Source organism: Lathyrus oleraceus, chromosome 7 (assembly GCF_024323335.1).
Source record: "Lathyrus oleraceus cultivar Zhongwan6 chromosome 7, CAAS_Psat_ZW6_1.0, whole genome shotgun sequence".
Lineage (NCBI taxonomy): Eukaryota > Viridiplantae > Streptophyta > Magnoliopsida > Fabales > Fabaceae > Lathyrus > Lathyrus oleraceus.
In genome coordinates, this window is record NC_066585.1 from 301,562,238 (window position 1) to 301,567,484 (window position 5,247).

A 5,247-nucleotide genomic window follows, 5' to 3' on the forward strand; every position below is an offset into this window, starting at 1 on the left:
TTGATCCTGCAAAAGTAAAAGCAATAAGAGAAATGCCTGAACCGAGAACAGAGAAGGAGGTTCGTGGTTTCTTAGGTAGATTGAACTACATTTCACGGTTCATATCTCATCTAACGGCCACGTGCGAACCCATTTTCAAGTTGTTAAGAAAAGATCAAACGGTCAGGTGGAATAATGATTGCCAAGCGGCATTTGAAAAAATAAAAGAATATTTGCAGGAGCCTCCGATTCTGATGCCTCCTTGTAGCACCTCAAATTTGCACCTATCATTATGCATACATTTTCATATTAGGTCATAGCATATCATGGTCCACCGCATAGCATTGCATTGCCTCTCTTGCCTCAAGTGCAAGCCAATCAAGGAATTAGGTCAAACTGATCAGGAGATCAGTCAACCAAGCAAACAAGCACAATTCTCAAGGAGCCAAGGCCCTAGGATTTGTCCATCAAGTTCACATGACTTGGGGGTCCATTTGAAGTATTTTGGTCAAGGGTTGAAGGCTCAGAGGTCATCAGTTCATACACAGACAGTCTAAAACCCTAGAAAGTCAACATTCAGTCAAAGCAGTGGATGGTGGCCATTCTTGTGGAATTTGGGCACCATGGTCAATAATCAAGAGTTCATATGTCTTGGGACATCATTTGAAGTCAAGTTCTCTAGGAATTAGGGTTTGGAAGTCATCAGTCAATGCACAATCAGACAAAAACCCTAAAAGTCAACTGTTGGTCAACTGTCCACTTAATCAGTGATTTGATGATTGGAATTGGTTTGTGAGAGCTCATTCATGGCCAAATAGTCCTCATATATCATGTCAAACACCATCATGGAAGAATTTGAAGCCAGATCAAAAATTTCCAAAAATGGAAACTGGGCCTGTAACTGAAACCTGCCATAAATGGAAAGTCTTGATCCTCAAAACTACATCATGATACAAGCTCCAAATGAATTTTTGCCCAACATGAAAGTTGAAGATCTTGTTCTCCCATTTCCAAAAATTCCAAGAACTCTTAATTCCCATGTGTGGTTGGCAAGTTATGATCGAATCGATTTCAGAAATTCTTGAACTTCAAAAGGCCATATCTCTCAAACCGTTTGGCCAATTTTGGTGGGGTTTTTTTCTACAAGTCACATTTGATTCCCTCTTTCCAAAAATATAAATTTCATGAGCCAAAACTTCACCAATCAAAATGGCATTTTTTGACCTATCTCATTTAAATGCAAGTTTGACCAATGTTTGACTTTTTGATATAAACATTTTTCTAACATTTGGCCAATTGGAACAGCTCAGAAATATCATTTAAAACATGTTTGCCAAGTCAAATTATGCAGTACATGAGGCCATTACTTAGTTGCTTGAAATTTGAAAAAGTACAAGTTTCACCATGCTACTCTATACTCCCATGAACCTTGCCATGCTTGGTACTTCTAGCAGCAGATTTTCATGATCATTTGCTGTCATTGTGAACCTCATTTGCAGCCTAAAACCAACAGAAGAACCATCCCTTGCTTGCTTGAAAGGAGGAGGAAAGTACATGTCTGCACCACCACATCCCACAACCATGCCTTGTACTGCCCAACAGCAGTTTTGATGCACCATTTTTCTGTCAAGGGAAAGGCTAATTACAGCCACAAGCCATCCCATTTTGCAGCAGAAAATCACTTATCCACCTTGCTTTAGCACTCTTGCAAAATCGGCCACAACTCCAACAGCAGAGGTATGGCATTTTTCTGTCAAGATAACACTGCTGGCAGCCAACATCCAACAGCAAGAAACCATTGAACTTCACTCACTCATCAAAAAAAAAGCCTCATTCACTTTGCCTTGACATTTTTCAAACAAAAAGAAGCTGTCCAAAATTCCAAAGTTGCAAGACATTGCCTAACCACAAAACAACATAGAACAGCAAATTAAAACACCATTTTCCTGTCATTAGAAAACCAATAGCAGCAACTAGCCAACATAAGCCATCAGATTGCCAACAGAACTTCCCATTCTGAAAAACTGCATCACTTTGGCCATGTCCAAAACTTGTCAAAACTTCCTAAAGAACTGAAGCCTAGCATTGTTTTTTGACCACCATTTCATCATTTTGAAACCCTGCCACAAGCCACAAGACAGCAGACCAAACACTTGTCCTCTTATTTCTCTCAAGCCTCAATCCTTGCATTTACAAAAATCAGTCCAAACTTCCAATGAACCTAAACCTGGCCATTGCTTTTCCACCCTTCAAGCACCATCCTAAATCAGTAGCAGCCATCATCAAACCAACAGAACTGCATTGATTCATGCTCATTCTAAAAATTGACTTTGCTTGGCACTTGTTCCAAAAACCTGTCAAGGACACCAAAGAACAAAACTCCAAACCACAATAGCAACTTCTAACAGCAGGTACACCCTCATTTTCTGTCAAAAATGAGAACTCCTAACTAGCATCCTCCAAACACCTTGCATAACAGAAATCATTCATGCTGAAAACTCATTCTTAGCATTTTCAAAACCAGTCCAAAACCTCAAAGTTACCTAGCCTTGCATTGTGTTTGGACCATCCATTCATCATTGACAAACCTTGCTAACAGCCAACATACACAGCAGAACCAACCTTGCTCACTCATTTTCCAAAAACTCACTCATTAGCATTTGCTCCAAAATCAGTCAAGAGTTTCCAAGGTGAACAAACCCTAGCATTGTTATTCTCACTTTTCATTCATCATAGGAAACCCCTAGCTGTAGCCAAAAACAAGAATTCACTCATTCTCTCACATTCCAAAAAATCACTCTTGGCCATTTCTGAAAACCAGTCAAAGAATCCCCAAAGAATGAAACTTGGCCTTGCCTAAGACATCATTAAAACAGCATTATGGACCTGTGGCAATCATCATTTTTCACCTGTAAACTCCTTTCCCACTGCTGCTTTGAAAGGACATCATCCATGGCAGAAATTGTTTGAGCTCACTCCAAGCATCCACAAGCCAAAGCTCTTCAACCAATCAACACTTGGAAGGCTTTGCTTCATCTGTCTCACCATTAAAGGGCCAAAATCACACTGCATCTCATCTGCCTTTCCAATTTGGTAAAAATTCGACCTCCCTATTTTGTCAAATTGATACATACTTTGGATAGATCTTTCTATGCTGGTTGTCATGATGCTTTTACTTTTTAAAATGGTTGAGTTATTATGAAGATGTGATGAAAGGAAGTTTGATGCTTGAAAATGTTTTCATTGATTTCTCTTTGCCCAGCTTGATTTAATAAAAAAACAATGTTGGATTCATGTTGTATGATGTTTGATGAACACAATGGTATAGCCAATTGCAATTTCTGGGCAAGTTTGTGAAATCACGATTTGGGAGGGATGCCACTGTCCATAAAACCCTAGCCTTTGAATTTCCCAGGTTTTTCCCCCATTCCCACGTGCATGGCCTGGCTTTCCTCAACAACCAATCAAAACATTCCCATTTCCTGGCCAAAACGACATCATTCCATTAAGTGGATTCAAAAATTACAAAACTGCCATTCTACATTTTTAATTTTAAACCATTTCATTTTATTTCTTCAATTATTTCATCCAACTTGCAAAATTCATAACTTGCCCAATTTTTATCCAATTTGAATGGGATTTTTTGTGTTGTGTTCATCATGATCTCTACTTTTTTATCATTATTTTTCCAGAATTTTTGGATGAGTGGTTTTTAAATGGACTTAGGGTTTGTGACATGTGACCAAATTTTGTACACTTTGCCAAATCAATTGTGAAATGATGAGAATGTATCCAATGGCTCCCAAATTTTTTGTGCTTAAACTAGACACACTCATGGTGATTTTGGTGTAGAGTTTGTGAATTTATCTTGTGTGGTTTGTGAGTTATGAATTTTTGAATTAGGGTGTGACAATTTGTGTCACACCATTGATGTCCAACTTCATGATTTTCATTACCATGCTTCTTGACCTCAAAATGGATTGAATTTTTGCATGAACCTACTCTTGTATGTCTAGTTTACATGTGAATTTTCTTGGATTTATTTGTGGCATTTCCTAATTGTTTGAGATTTTCTCCCCTGCTTGGTCATATGTTGACTTTGTGTGACACTTGTTCCCATTTCATTTGTGAAATTCTCATACTTTATTGGATGGACATGAAATTTTACATGAGATAACTAGACATCCTCATCTTTGACATGGTTTTGATCCCATTCATTTATCATATGCTATCACTGATTTATGAATTTTCTAAGTTGATGCATGTTTGGTTGACTTCTTTGAACATGTTCAAAATTGCTTTGACTTTCTGATTTTCATTGACTGCCTTCCACTTGTCCAAATGGGATGAAATTTGACATGATTACCATGCTATGTGTTAGGTTTGATCATGATTTATTTGATGATTTTTGGAAAATGTTTAGATTGCTTTTGAGCTAAGTCTTGCTGTTGACTTCTATGAGCTTCTGTTTGCCATGTTTTGACCTAAATGGTTCATGAAATGATGATAGTGATTGATATGAATGTGAACCCAATTGGTTTTGTTTCCTAATTGTTTGAACATGATTTTGGATACTTACCCCTTGCTGTTTGGACTTTCTCATTCATTTTTGACCCTAGGCTTGTCCTAGTGGTCCTGTTACTCACCTTTGAGCTTGTGTTTTCAGGTTGACCATCAAATGGCCATTGAGACCAATTCTTTTGATTGAGCTTGCTTAAATACCATTGTCTAACTTCTTTGTCTTGTAGGTGGCTTGGCTCACATGCCTTAAGCCTTGTGCCTTGCACATTCATTTGCCTCCAATTAACTGTTGACCTCTGTTTCCTTTTACTTTGTTTGAAGTTGCATACTAACATCTGCTTGACTGTTTCAGGTACTTTAGTTGCTTTTTAGTTCCTTGTGAACTTTTTGCTTTGCTTTGCTTGTATAAGCAATTTGCATTGAGGTATGTCTCTTTGTCTTCATGTAGTCTGGAAGACCTGGCCTGTTACTTGGCCAGGCAACTGTCTGAAGTCCTCCTTAAGAGGCAATGTTTGTGATTGTTTACTTTTGTCCTTGCATAGAGTCAAAGTCCTCCTAAGTGAAGAGGCAATTGGTGGAAGGTAGGGATATGCAATCTATCCCCCACTATTCAGTGTGTCATCTGCTTTGCTCACGCCACTGTGTTGATGCATTGCAGATACAAACCCAAGATCTTGTACAATTGTACAGTTGAGTCAGTTTCAAATGTGTAGAAGGGTTCCCACTTTCTGGACCCACACATTCTTG